This window comes from Tympanuchus pallidicinctus, unplaced genomic scaffold (assembly GCF_026119805.1).
Source record: "Tympanuchus pallidicinctus isolate F22 unplaced genomic scaffold, pur_lepc_1.0 scaffold3, whole genome shotgun sequence".
Taxonomy (NCBI): domain Eukaryota; kingdom Metazoa; phylum Chordata; class Aves; order Galliformes; family Phasianidae; genus Tympanuchus; species Tympanuchus pallidicinctus.
This window is the reverse complement of record NW_026294747.1, coordinates 104,661,314-104,675,936: the sequence shown is the minus strand read 5'-3', so window position 1 is coordinate 104,675,936 and position 14,623 is coordinate 104,661,314. Positions and strand designations below refer to the sequence as shown.

General features: G+C 49.6%; 1 long non-coding RNA gene across 1 annotated transcript; it reads left to right on the top strand.

Moving 5' to 3' along the window:
- The first annotated feature begins 5,016 nt into the window (after positions 1-5,016).
- On the top strand, positions 5,017-11,144 carry LOC128085246 (uncharacterized). The gene is made up of 2 exons (XR_008208860.1): positions 5,017-5,477; positions 10,629-11,144. It is a non-coding gene; the product is annotated as an uncharacterized LOC128085246 (long non-coding RNA).
- The last annotated feature ends 3,479 nt before the right edge of the window (positions 11,145-14,623 follow it).

Sequence of the window (14,623 nt, the reverse complement as noted above, 5' to 3'; positions counted from 1 at the left end):
ATGATTGCCACCTGTCTTTGATTTGCCCGAGGAATCACTGTAAGGCACAGAAAATGCTCCTAAGCTGTCTGTGCATCTCATTTATGCCAGCAGCAGGGTGCCAGCTGTGCTGTGTTGGGGAAAGAAGAATCCTCTTGCCAGGAGAGGGCAGCAGCTGTCTGTGTGCTCCTGCTGCGTCCCACCTGCCTGGGGGTCTCAGCTCTGCAGCATCTCTGCTGTGCCTCCCAGAAGTATTTGGCAAGGCTGCTGTACCACGTGTGCAGCCTCTTCAGGGACTTCTGGTAGGTTCATTGGCAAGCAGTTGGGTTTTTTTCTTCTCTTTCCTTTTGCTTAAGTGAATCGAGTCCATTTTAGTAAAAGCAGTAGCTGGGAACTTGGTGTGAAAGAGCAGCTAACTTCTTAAACTGCTGGGGACTTCTGTCTTTGATTTGCCTGCAGAACACTGAAGAAAAGCTCATTTTTGCAGATGCCTCTTGTATTACTCCTGCTACCATACCTTCTTATACACGAGTTACTCTTATCAGAAATGTCATTTATTCACTTCGCTTCCCACTGAAGAGCTTTTCAGCGGTCTGTGTAAGAGACTCCTTGTAACTTATTTCATATACATCACCCCTCTCTTTTCAGAGAAAAGACTGTGATTATCACTGAATGGACATAGTTTTTGCTTTCCAATAAACAGAATTGCACAATTCCCTCATCTTCTACTATATCACAGAGGATGCTCCTGCCCCGCTGGGCTCCAGTGGGATCCAAGAAATTGGGTAATGTAGAGAACAGGCAAAAGCTACAGCCTGGAAAAGAAGTTGCTGCTCTGAGTGGCTTTGAGAACTGGTCAAATCTCTGGGCATACTTTCTGTGGAAATGGTTCTGCTGTAGCATTCTCAGCTGCTCTGAAGCAGAGGTTTAATTTACCAGCAAACCGTTTTAATCACACTTGTTCTCTTTGTCCCCACCTTACTGCCCCCCATACGCATTTGGGGTAATCAGAAATGAGGCATTGCTCTGCTTAGGCTCGCTGTATGAGGGCACATGAATATTCTGTGGCGTTTTGATCGCAGTTGGTCAGCAGCCCACTGCACCCAGGTTGTCACTGGCTCATGCTGTGTCTCTTGCATCCCTTCCCAGGTGCTGTTAAATGCCACCCACACAGGTGAGGCACAGTGTGAGGGATTTAGGAGCAGTTCTGTACTTCAGCTGGCTGTTTTGTCCACACCGATTGTTTTAGAGTAATGTAGTCTTCAGGCAGTCCTAAGGCTAGCAGAGGCACTACTGTTTTAAGAAGATCTCAATTCAGTTTTGAACATGTAAAGCAAGTTGGGAGGATGGGAAAGTTATGGTCAATTCTGTTGTGCATGGCACTGCAAGCAGGCTGCCATGTCAGCTGCTGCATTAGCCCACACATTTATGTTCATGCATTTACTTTGTATAGAGAGAGATAGGAAGAAGCATGTGTGTATATACGTATATAGCATGAAAAGACCACAAATGTAGTTGTTTTTTTTTTCCTGCTATGGCATGAATCTCATTGGGTTGCTTATCTTGCCTACCTGGGGTTCTGCTTCAGCATCCTGAAGATCTGGTTGCTGACATTCCTGCTTCCAGCGCAAAGCACAGCTGTTGAGTTCAGATGTAGCTGTGTTACAGGTTTCATTTTCACAGCAGTTTTCCATTAGGTGGTCACTGACCAGGTGGTGCCCTTTTGTAGTCACTCAGAGGCTGTGTGTTGTGCCTCTGGGTTCAGATTATGAGCTTACATCACCTGAGCAGTGACACATGTGCTCATGCTGCTGAGGCAACGCTAACACCACCCCTCTATTTGGCATCCTAGGGAGTGAGGCAATCTTAATATCCAGAATAAGCATGAGGGAGCCCTTAGTTGTTTGACAAGAAGGTTGTTTTTGTCCTGTTGATTCAATGTGCACCTCGATCTGGTTCAACCACAAACCAGTGCAAATAAATCAACATGGAAACCAAGAATGGGGTGGGAGATTATCAGTTTGTGCTTGGGAAATAAGCAGAAGGTAGAACTGAGCCTGCAGAACCAGCTGGTGTATGAATGGCTCATCTTCCTAGCTTGCACAGTGCTGTTGGGCTTTGCTCGTCCCTGGGTGGTGAGGGCAGGCTGTTAGTGCCCAAGCTAAGGGCAGCCTTTCCCTCAAGGGCCGGATTTGCATGCGAATCTCAGATTTCCTGCCAGAGTATCCTTAATGCATCCAAGCTTCTCTTGATACAGCTTACATTTCCAGCATCTCAGTTTTCCTAACCTGATGCTGTTTAAGGTTTGCTAAAGGCAACTGCTCCCTCCACAATCCCACCATGCTTCATCCCCTACTCCTTCCTGCCGAGTGACTGCTGGGTTTGGTGGCCAACCATCACAAAGACCTGCTGTGTTGCCACTCCTGAAAGGAGCTGCTCATGCACCTTGAGGAATAAGCACTTGTGAAATGCTGTGCTGTACTGTGGTTTTTCCCAGCCATCCTTCCTGTCAGCACACGGTTGTTTCTCCAAGGCAATATGCAGCCTTGGCAGGTTGTGTGGCTTCCAGCTAGGTCCAAATGTTCCCTCTTCTGAAATGTGAACTATATTCTAATAGAAATGGTAGAAATATTCTTCAGAGGATGGCAATGGGATTCCTCACCCACTGGCTGTATCCACCCTGTGATTTCGGAGCGACGTCTGTTCCCATCATGTCTTGTTTCAAGCAGTACTGTAAGAAATTGCTGGCAGACTTTGGCAGATGGAATAGAAATCTTATCCCTTCTCATGGCAGGGTGTGCAACTCGAGCTCTCTTATCTCTGTGTAATGTATCACCTCAGTGCTGTCATGCAGAGAGTTCTGAGGCAGCCACAACGTGTTATGTGCTGCCAGGGCAATTTCCTAATGCAGGTGATCATCTTTCTGTGTGCACTAAGATAGCCAGGCTGTGCAAATCAAGATAAAACTTGTGGTTTTGCATTATTGAGAACATGTTATTCCCCTGGCTTCTCCAGTTCCCTCCTCAGTCAGCTAGCAGTAGCCTCCATGGAAGCCAATGGGATGGAAAGAGCAGCTGTTTGACAACGTAAGGGTGGGGTGGGAGGGCTTTTCAAGATCACTGATGGGTAGAAGAGATGCGTTGTCTGCTGCCCAAAGCTTCCATGTAGATATTGAAATATTCCGTTCCTTTTGAAAGCTGCTGCATCGCTTCTCCCCAAGCTGCCTCTTCTGTGTGCTTCTCGTGAGTACATGTGAGCAGTGGCAAACACTTTGTGTGGGAGAGGTGGCCCAGAATCTCTTGCCCAGTGCCACGGCTGCAGCTTTGACAGAGCCCATCCTGCTCTTGCAGCAGCTGATGCTCTGCTTAGTGGGCTGTGTCTTGTCTTGTAAGGGCAGCGCTGTTTGGGGCTGGCTGTGCACTGCCAGGTGAGAACTGCCCTGCTCCGGGTGCAGCTTGCTCCTTGCTTTGTTTCATCCCCACTGAGTGCAGCAGGCCCTGCTTCACGCTGTCCCTGGTTTCCACCACGCTGATAAAGTGGTGAGGTCTCTGCTGATCTGAACTTCACTTGTGCTGGAGGAGATGCTGTTCAAAAGTGGGAACAATCCAGCGTAGCCATCCTCATTGCAGCCCAGCTCTCCCCAGCCCTGCTGTCCCCTCCCCAGCATCCCTCTCCCTTCCACACAGCTGCTGTGGGGTGGATGGTTCCCAGCAGCATTGCACCACAGGGAACAGCACTCCCACCTGGCTGCACCTGCAGTGGCACCAGCTGCTTCTCCCTTGGGCCGAGCCACCTACCAGCAAAACATGGGCCTTGTTTGTTTGTTTATTTGTTTGAAATCCTGCCCAATGTGCATAGTTGTGTACGCTCTTACCCTCAATGCCATGACCTAATTCTTTGAATTGCAAATCAGGGCAGCAGTTCACCACCTGCTCCTGCTGTATTTAAGTGCTTTTTATAGCTCTTCAAAAACAAAACCCAATAATAATAAATACTTCTGTATCAGATGTGCTGTTGGACCCCCAGGCCTGGCCCAGCCTGGCTCCCCATCATCCCAAGGCCCTCACCCTGTCCCGGGAGCAGCGGAGCAGAGGTGGCCCTGACCAGCCATAGGGGCTCTCAGGGGGTTTCTCTGGTGGCACTGCAGCCCTGATCGCAGGGAGAAAACTGCAGAGAGGAAGGGAGGGTCCCGCGGGTGGTGTTTGCCAGCTGCAGTGGAGGAGAAGCTGCGGTAAGAGCTGGGATACAGCACAGAAAGTCAGCGTGAGTGCGTGAGATGTGCGGTGCTTCCCTCCTGCACCCGCCAGGCTGCTCCAGCTGCCCGAACCCAGCAATTATCACAAACTATTTAAGCCCATCCTCCATTTAAACAGCAGGTGGCAACATCTTCCAGTGTATGAGAGTCTGCCTGTGTTCGCTGAGGGGTTCTCCTGGTTCTCCTCTGCCGCGGTTGAGGAAACACCAGTCTCTGCCTGCAGCCTTTGTGTTTCATAGGATCAGTTTGCCCTTGCTCCAAAGCAGATTTGGAAATGCGGTGTGCAAGTATCTTGAATTAGAGCCATAATCCCTGGCTGGAGAAGGTAGGTCGTTTTTCCCTGTTTCGCTGATGCATATGTTTGTATTTTAGCAGCTTCTCAGGCAGGCAATTTGAGAAATTGCAGATAGTTTCCCATGGCTGGCACATCATGCAGGGAAGCTGGGGAGCACTTCCTTCTCCCTCTCTCCTCTGGGACCGCAGGAGCTAACAAAACAAGTGAGCCTGTGGTGGAGAATGAAGCATCCAGATAACTGAGTTGGATTGTGAGGTTTTGTATGATGGAAGATCGTCTCTGTAGCTGTGCAGACAGCAAACGTTGGCCCATCATGGCACACTTACATAAAAGCGTCAGGGTGGTGTTTGTGCCTAATTCCAGCTGGATGCTGCCAGATGTTACAGCTCCACTGACCTAATTCAGGGGCTGGGGCAGGCCATCCCTGCAGCTCAGCAAAGTGTGGGGGATTAGTCCTGCAATCCTAACCGTGCCCCTAAGGATTGTTTCCTTTTTTTCTCTGGAGGGCCACAAGGAAGGGTGGTGGTGTTGGATGGGAAGGCTTGGTTTGTGGTGCTGGGAGCTGCTTGGAGTCCTTGTTCCTCACTGGGTTTTGGCCAACTCTGTTTCTGGCTGTGGCCTTGAGAGCCTGACTCTAGGTGTGGCTGTATGGGCACCAGCCTTCAGATCATGTTCATCTGCAGAATAACTGGTATTGCATTTTATCCTCAACCCACGCTCGCTGCCCTTCCTCTCCTTATCAGTGTTTGTTTACCAGGCTGACTCAGCTCTCACCCTAGAGAACAGCCATGCAGAGCAGTGCCATGGCTGGGTCAGCACTGTGCAGAAGCTCTGGATGGGACATCCTGGCTGCAAGACCAACATCATTCCTTACCCAGGGCCCATGCTGGAGCCCAGCATCTGCCCAAGGCAGCACAATGGCTTCGGACCACTGGAACGTGCCTACAGGTGGGGAAACTTTGCAGCTGTGTTGCATCTTCCTTTCTTCATGAATCCCCTTACCTATGGAGATGGTAGGATCTTTGCTGGGTGTTGCACGTTAACCAGAGCCACCGTCCTTTGGGTGGAGATGGTGCCTCACACATTGTCTCCTGTGCTGCTACAATTGGGTTAATATAGATGAAGATTGCTCCCTCAGGCCCAGCACAAAGCAAGCAGTTGCAGAAAGTGCTGTTAAGATGAGTCATTAGTGCTGAATTAACCTTCCAGAGAGCCTGGCCCCTGTTTGAGCTGGAAATGTAGCAGAGCTGGAGCCAAGGATGCAGCAGGATGGACTCTGTGTTCTTGGCAGCTCTAGTTCATGAGTGACTGTCTTGGTGAGGCACCAACTTGTAAACACCCACCTGTAATACATGCAGTATGTATCCTTTGAGTGAAGCAGGCTGTACGTGGGGGTCCCTGCCTTTCACCTTTTACAGGTCTGCTTTTCACTGCTGACTCCCACATGAGAGACACAAAGCCCACCATCTGTAGGGTGGCTCAGGAGAAGGAGACTCATGAAAATGTCATTTTTAGTGCCTGTTTCTCTGGCTGATGCCTCACTGCACAAGGAAAAAGCTCTCTTATCCCAGCCAGGGTGGCCAAGGTGCCAGCAATAGGGAGACAACACCCCCATTCACCTCACTGCATTTTACACCCTGCCCCCAGAGAAACGCCCATGTCCAGATTGGAGTATTTCTCCATATTTCATCAGACTGTAATAGGATGCGGAGTGGTAACAGTGAGGAGACCCTTAGCAATGATGCCATGTGTGCACCTGAATCTTGAGCTGCACCAGGTTTTGGGTAGAAGCATTACAAACTTTCCCAAAGCCAAGACCTGTCCAGGCTGCTGCTGCAATCCAGCAGGGTGTGGGTGTCTTGGAAACCTCAGCATGGCTCCAGAGGGGGTTCCCAGTTAGGGTGTTGGTGATCCTAACTCAAACTGGACAAGAGGAGTAACTCTTGCTCAGTGGACGTGGGTTAGGAGGGAGACTTTGATGAAGGGTGCTTCAGCGGTGCTGACCTGCAACGTCTTAGCTTACAAAGGTGGGAGAAGACAAATAACCTTACAAGTGCTCATCCACGCAACACACATCATCAGCTTCTGTCCTCAGGGAACAGCTGCTGTGGGAAGCTCTGTCCCAGCGAGCTGGGCAGGCAGAAAATCACAGGAACTGTAAATTAGGAAGCAGCACCCTTCCTGCTTAATTATAACAGCTGCCAGTGGTGTTTATGGGAACTTCTTTGTCCCATCCGTTCCTGGTGATTGCCGTCAGTCAACATGACCATCATGCATGTGCTTAGTGCCGGGAGGTACTTCAGTCCCCCAGCTACCCACGCTTATAGGGCTTAGCACGGCCAGCAATGGCTGTCCTTGAATCAGACCTAAAGGAGAGCTCAGATTCTCCAGCCAGCCATAAATAACCCCAAACTGTCAGCCCCACCTGCCCATGTGGGGCAGCAGGCCAGTGCATGGGCTGGCTCTCAGTCTCCAGCAGCAGGGATGCTCCCCAAAGATTTCCTCTGGGCAACCATGGAGAAGAAATCACCATTTTCTAATGCCTGGGGCCCTGCTAGGAGGCTGTCACGCTTCTCCAGTCCATGCATCTTCGTTACCATTTAATCGCCTGTTTAATTAGCCCACTTGCTCAGTTCCAGGAGATGGCTGGTTGGCATTCCCAAGCTTTGTGCACCATTTCTCTTGTACAGAGCAAAGCAAGGGCTCTGCACGTTCTGGAAATGGCTGCTCTGGGCTGAGCAAAAAGAGCTCGGTCTCATTGCCACACATGGAGCTCCCAGCACTGTTCTGGGTGTTAGCTGCGAGTGCTTGCTGACCCCCTTCAGCAGGGACACAATCCCCAGCAGCTGCTGGTTGTGGGCTGTGCTTATATAGGGACCTAGAGGTGGTCGTGCTGTGGCTGATGCTGTTATGCCCAGCGTGCTGTTCCACCGGTGACCTCAGAAGAGAGATTTCCAGCACCTTAGAGCAGGGATGGCAAATAATTGCTTTCAAATGTGGGCAAGGAGGGGAAAATAAAGGTTTTGGTCCAAAAACATTCCTTTTCCCCTTCATTCCATATAGCCCCAAAAGTGAAGTTTTCCATGAAGGAGCTATGTGGTGAGATGCTTTATGGCTGTCCAGGAAATCCTTGCAGCCAGCTGTAAGAATAAGGTTTCTGGTGGGAGAGGAACTTAAAATAATTGTTCAGAAAACAGCCTTGGGAATGGTTGTTTAATGGACCAAACCGTGCAGAGGAATGTAGACTGGCTGAGGAGCTGCTTGAGTTGGGTTTGGCAGTGCTCCTGACCCAAGATGTGCGTGGAACTGCGTGCTTGTATGCATGCTGCTGTGCAACTCAACTCAGGAAGGCATGAGATTATCTGCCTGCTTGTCAGGGGCTGGAACTGTGGGACTTTAAGGTCCTTCCCAGCTGAGATCATCTATTATTCTACGTGGATGTGACACTGAAGGACATGGTTTAGTGATGAGCCTTGGTATGTCTGATTGATGGTTGTGCTTGCTGATCTTGAAGGTCTTCTCCAAACTCGATGACTGCAGGTGGCTGTGTAACTCCTGCTGACCCACAGCACTGCTGGCTTTCCATCTCCTGCACGTTTATTTAATTCCACCACACGTGCGCTGCTACAAGAAGAGCTTCCAGTACAGCAATTTGAATGTCAAAGGGTAGGGGATTCTCAGGGCATAGAATCAGAGCTGCTGACCTGCTCCACTTCTTCTGGGCCAGTGTGAATGGCTCCTCAGAGGCTGGCCTCTCCTTTCAACACTGCAGACCTAGCTAGCCCTCCCTTTTGTCCTTGTGAAAAGAAAATGAACAAAAATGATGCACACACCCAAGGGAGCCAGGAATGGCTACCTCTCAGCTGCTCCAGCATCCTGGTGATGCTCAGGAGCAGGCAGACATTACTAATTCAAACCCTGCCATCTCCATCACACCTCATCTGAGACTCTTTCCATGGTTAGAAGACAGACTGTTTAATTTCCAGCTCTGCCCCCAAACCACTGGGGCTGAGTTCTTGAACTTCAATGGGGGATTTTGGGGTAAAATTCATCTGCACCAGCACTGTTGTCTGTGCTCCTTTTCTCTCTTCTCTGGGCAGATTGCACAGGGAAGACACTGTCATGTCTTCATACCATGAGAAATTTATGCTCAGAAAGAGTGGGGAGGCATTAGAAGTGCCATTGGAGTACATTGGAGTGGTGAGGCTGCCCAGGGGAGTTGTTGAGTCCCTGTCCCTGGAGATGTGCAAGAACTGTGTGGATGTGCACTGAGCGCTGTGCTTAGTGGGCATGGTGGGGATGGGCTGATGGTTGACCTTCGTGTTCTTTCCTACCTTAATGACTCTGTGATTCTCCCTACCCTGAGTTGTTTGGGATCATTGTGTGAGAAGCTTCCACCCACATGAGGATGTGAGACTTCAAAGCCCCACGCGGAGGTCGATGACCCCCCAGCCGAGCAGCCAACGCAGCCAAACATTGCCTCACCAGGCCAAGACCCGTGGGGCCACTGACCGCAGCCTCTGCCTTCCCTGCCCCACCGATGTGTGCAGGCTCTGGGTGACCTGCATCTTCCTTGCTGAGCAGTGATAACAAAGCTAGCCAAAAAATAGTCCTGCCTAGGCAAGGACCAGAATCCTTCCTCATCTGTGCTACCCCTCAGTTTCCAGTCATGTCCTTTGGAGGAGTTGCTTGTGTGAGTCTGCTGGGACTTAGTGGAGAAGAGCTGCAGGGTGAGCATTAGCCTTTCTGCTCAACCTCTCCATCTGGGCATCGGCTGACTGCAGGTGATGTGAGGTGGGCTTAGCTGAGCCTCGTTTGCTCACTGAGTCAATGAACCTGATATCGCCCCTGAACTCCTGGGGCAACCTGCACAACAAGGCCAGCCTTTCTTAGAGAGGAGTGCCTAATCTACACCATTTTGAGAAAACTGTTGATCCTGTTCAGATCGTCATACCCACACATCGCCCCGACCAGCCTCAAGCTGTTGTTTCTGCCATCAAAGCTTTAACTGACTGCTGGTGAGTTTTTCTTGTGCTGCTTGAACTGAACTCCTTTTATGGGAGCACAGCAGTTGTTCATTGGCGGATAGAAGTACCTCTGGCTATGGAGGAAAGAAAACAATGATGCCCCCAGGGAAAGCACTGCATAGAAATTTGAGGATGCTGCAAGTGCCTTCTCACTGAAAGCCTCTTCCAAGTGCTGAAATACAGTAGAGAGAGCCAAACAGCACGTAATTGAAAGGTGGAACAGAATCACAGAATGGCCAGGGTTGGAAGAGACCTCAAGGATCATGAATCTCCAACCCCCTGCCACATGCGGAGCCACCAACCTCCCCATTTAATACCAGCCCAGGCTGCCCAGGGCCCCATCCAACCTGGCCTTGAACACCTCCAGGGATGGGGCATCCACAACCTATCTGAGCAGCTGTTCCAGCACCTCACCACTCTCATAGTAAAGAATTTCCCCCTGACATCAACCTTTCCTCCTTCAACTTAGAACCATTTCCCCTTGTCTTTGAACACATGACAGCTGTTCTAGAGTTTTTGTGCCTTTGTTGAAACTGAGTAGAGGCTATTGGAGCAGTGTGTGTCTCTGGCTACAGTGAAGCCATACGCAGTGCTCACCAATGTGTTCTGGGGGTTTGGTCACATACATTGCCCATTTTGGATGCTTTGGGGGCAGTGTGTGAACCACAGGCACTGCTATGCCATGAGCAGAGGTGTGACTTGCAGCTCACTGACATCTTTATCCATGGGATGGAAATTGCTGCTAGCATGGGAGTGATCACTACTTGTAGATGTGTAAATAATTGCTAATGCTGACTACCAGTTCTATCTCCCCATTCATGTAGTCAGTAGTCAGGCAGAGCTGGGACCACTGATGTGCTCTTCTATTTCAAACCTCAAAGAGCTGCCTACAGCTGCAGCAGGCTAGCTATCCATCTCACTTATCCTTTGTATAACATCTACCATTTTGTTGTCCAATCTGAAGCTTTATTGCCTTTTCTTTTCCCCATCCTGAATCCCACAAGGCCGTTTGCCAGTGTCTTCCTGCTTTGGCTTAGCCTTCGCTTTGCCTGTTAATCACTCTCATTTACAGACTTTTTCACAGAACCACTGTGTGCTGAACCAGACACCACCGTCACAAAGCATGGTTTGGATGCTTCTGTAAACCCTTCCATGAAAAGAGAGGGGAATCACAGAATCATAGGATGGCCTGGATTGAAAAGGACCACAAAGATTATCTAGTTTCAACCCCCTGCTATGTGCAGGGTCGCCAACCACCAGACCAGGCTGCCCAGATCCACATCCAGCCTGGCCATTGGGGTGTGCCTGCTCACCTCCATCCCTAAGCAGGAGCATGTCTGCACATCCCAATCCATGGACAGACCTTCTGAGGGAGAGTGTCCTGTGTGTAATCCTATGGCAAAGCAAGCCAGTATGTGGTGTGAGAAGAGAATTCAGCTGTTTCTCCAGAAGGTATTACAGTCACCTTTGATGAGCAGAGTCATTGGCACCGCTCTGTGCTATTTGCTTTCCTTCAGGAAAGCAGGGGGATTCCTGAGGTGCTGCTTCATTGCCTCTGGCCTCCTAGAGAGGAAATAACCACATGATTGTGATTGTGGATGTTGTGCTTTCAGCCCATGTTAGCCAGGACTCAAGTCTGTAACTGCTGGTGCATTCCCCATCATGGGCTGAGACTGGGAGCATGGAGGAGATTACCAAGGCCACCAGCAGTGCCCCAGGACTCACAGCAGCTGTGCTTCCCTCCCCATCCCTGCCTGATGGCCCCATGGTGAACAGAGACCTGATATCTTTCAATAACCCTGTCAGCTTGGTGCCCTTGGACAGAAGCAGAGTCAGCAGGTCAGCTGTGAATGACAAACGAGCTGTTCAGGTGACAGAAGTGCTGCCTGGTGGCTGGCCAGAGCATTGTTTAGCATTTATTTGTGGAAAGTTCAGCCCTGCAGGAGGTTTTGGAGAAGTGCTGCCACTGGTCCTGGACTGGAGCCAGAGGCTGGTGGAAGGCAGAGAGGGCAAATGGCACAGGGAAGGCCAGACCCAAAGAGCCTGGCTGCTGGCTCTGTCTGCAAAGGTTTTCTCTGAGCTCAGGTGATTCTGAAGCACTACATTGGCAAACATCACGTGGGGGAGCAAAGACCCTTCTAAACCCAAAGTTATGAGATGGAAGCCTGTTCTACTGCAAGCCTGTGTTTCAAGAGCCCTTATTTCAAAAATTGTGCACTACCTGCCTGAGCAGAGTTAGGAGTGCATCAGCCACTTGCAAGGAAGATCCACCTATGTCACCACCATTACTGCTCTTATCCGCTGTGTTTGCTGATCTTGTGTATCTCTGCAGCAGCAGAGCTCAGAGATGCTGCAGGACAGGAGAGGCACATTTCACAGATGGAGAAGCACGCAGGAGGGCTGGTGATGAAAGGTTAGTAGTTCTTGTCTCCTGGCTCTCTGTACTGTGTTCTGCATGATGGGGCCCACTGCTGGCTGCTGTTCTGAAGCAAGAACAGCTGTTGCCTGTCATATGAGCAGGATAGTGGGTCAGTGCACCGATGCTTTTAATTAACGGAATTGCCCGAGTTTCTTTGCTGACGTTGAAATGTATTCTTCACGTAGCTGTGCTCTGCTTTGAAAAGTGGTCACTGCTGCTGCTTTTGTATGTCTTTTCCCAACCAGTTTCCAATTTTCTGTGATCTCATCACTGATGAAGTAAGAGAGTGTTGAGGTTTGCTCATTTGGGCAAGGAACTGGAGGTACCCTGCCAGCATTGTGCTTTTTCAAAACATTAAGCACTCTCTGCAACCTGGGCACCCCCCAAAAAGCATCCTCTTAAGCCACTGATCTCTTTTGGAAATGAGGGCCAAGATGTTGCTGGCAGCAGGCAGGGTGACCAGCACAAGCTCCCCTCCAGATCTCCTGCAGTCTTTTTGCTTCTGCTTTCTCCTTGCTGCTCTCCATCAGCAATTGCATGCAGGAGTGGAGATGAAGGGGACTGTTTAACCCAAGCTACCTCCTCTCATTGCTCAGAGCAACTCTTCATGACCATGATCTGCTCTTGCTGTGCAGTGAAGGGCCTTTTTGCCTGCATGTGGTTTCCCTGCAAGGTGGGAGCTGAGGTCATGTAGGGCAGGAGGTCACCCCTTGCAAAACCCTTGAGCTCATGGGAAAAAGCAACTCTAAGAGCAAAGTTGTATTACCTCTTCCAGCCCATCCATAACTGATGGAGAGATGCTCCTCTTGAACGTGGCTCCTGCTCAGTGTCGTGCTTGGTGAGCTCAGACAGATGTTTCCCCCCTTTCCTTGGCTTCATGTGATCTAATTGTTCTTTAATGTCTCGTGCTGCAGTTGGTATGTGGATACAGCAAGGGTAATTGGATACATTCTCTGATCCCCTCCTAGGGTTCTTTTTGCCCTCCTGTGTGCAGAACAGCCCAAAGACAGGTCTGAAAGTCCAGTAGACTTTCCTGGAAGCAGCCTGGAGGAATGCTGCCTCTTTAAAACCACCTTAGTTGTTAGGGTTGCAGAGAGCTCCCTGTTCAGCCCAGACCTTTCTGATAATCGTAACTCTTCTTCAGCTTCATGCTGCTGGTTACTTTTCTGTGTTTCACATGGAGATGCTCTGAAGGAACCTTCTCTGTTGGGAGCAGACCAACCCAGCAGATTTAAGTCTAGTGCAAGGGAGAGAAAGAAGGAAACTGTCTGTTTGAAGCTGACAGGATGGCATGTTTTACTTAATCAGAAATGATAAATATTTCCCTATTGGTATGGTTCCTCTGGAGCTGTTTCTCCCTGCTTTGATTTTTCATTGAGCCTTTCTTAATGCATTCCTTCTCTGTCTGCTCTGCATGGCACCCCTGTAGCACAAAACAAGCAGGCAAGTGGAAAAGGGGAGAGGAGGAGGATGGAGGGCTGGGAGAACAGATGTCTCCTCAGCACGGATGGCTCAGCTGGGGGGGAGCTGGCAAGGGCCTTCCTGCAGGGCGTTTGGAGGATGGCAGCACTGCAGTGTGTCCCAGCTGACATCTGGTGCAGGGAAAGAGTGGGAGGGGGAAAGGGAAAAGGCACTCATTTTGCAGGTTTGGATGCCAACTTCTTTGCCTTTGCTGCCTTGCCAATTGCTGGTGTTGAAAGTCGTGAGACAGTCCATCCTTCACCAGAAACCATGTGGCTGGTTTAAAACCATCCTAATCTGAGTAAAAAAGCTACAAGAAAGGCCCGGCTCTTACTTTCCTCCTTCAGGGGATTAGGGCACATCTTTGAGAGCTCCTTTGTCAGCAGGAGGGCTGGAAACTCTGGGGTGACAATGGGCTTCCATCAGTGCCCAGACCCTGCACTCCTCCTCTGCATTGGTTGGATTGGGATGACCTCAACCCAAAAGTCTGATGTGGCATTCCTTAGCCTTCACCAGGACTTAAGGGAGCAGATACTCCTCTTTTCTTTGATGCTGGGATATCTGTAGCTAGGCAAGCTTTGAAGCGATGAGGAAGCTCTACGGCTTTTCTCCCTGTTCACCTTTCAGCACCTGCTGCGTTTTAGCAAATGTATGTTTACTTTACAGACCGTCTTTGCACACTGACTTGAGCTGCAGAAAACAAAAGATCTGTTATGCAAATATTTATGCAGCCGTAGCACCGCATGCTGGAGTATAGAGCAGCTTTTCAGAGAGGAGGCGCCAGGAATATCTTAATGATAAACATATTTTATATAAGATTTCCAGCTATTTGCAAGAAAATGAGCAGTAGCTTTACATTCCCCACCGAAAAACTGAGATTTGCTTCAAGGGACTGTAGTGCTTATAGTTGTTAGCCACATATTGGAAAACATATTGGTCATATTGGAAAGCATTTTTGGTCATTCATTAACCAGGAAGAAGTACACAAAATAGAAGATGATAGTTCATTCAAGAGACAGTTTATGCTCACTGAGTTGAAACAAGTATCTTTATTACATTTTGTGAATGGATTTTCTAAGCAATTACTTTCATCCTTAGCCTTCATAGCTGTAACATGCTAATAAACATTTTCCCACAGCCCAGGTACTTATCATTGGCAAATGGCTTTTCCATAAAACCCCACCTTG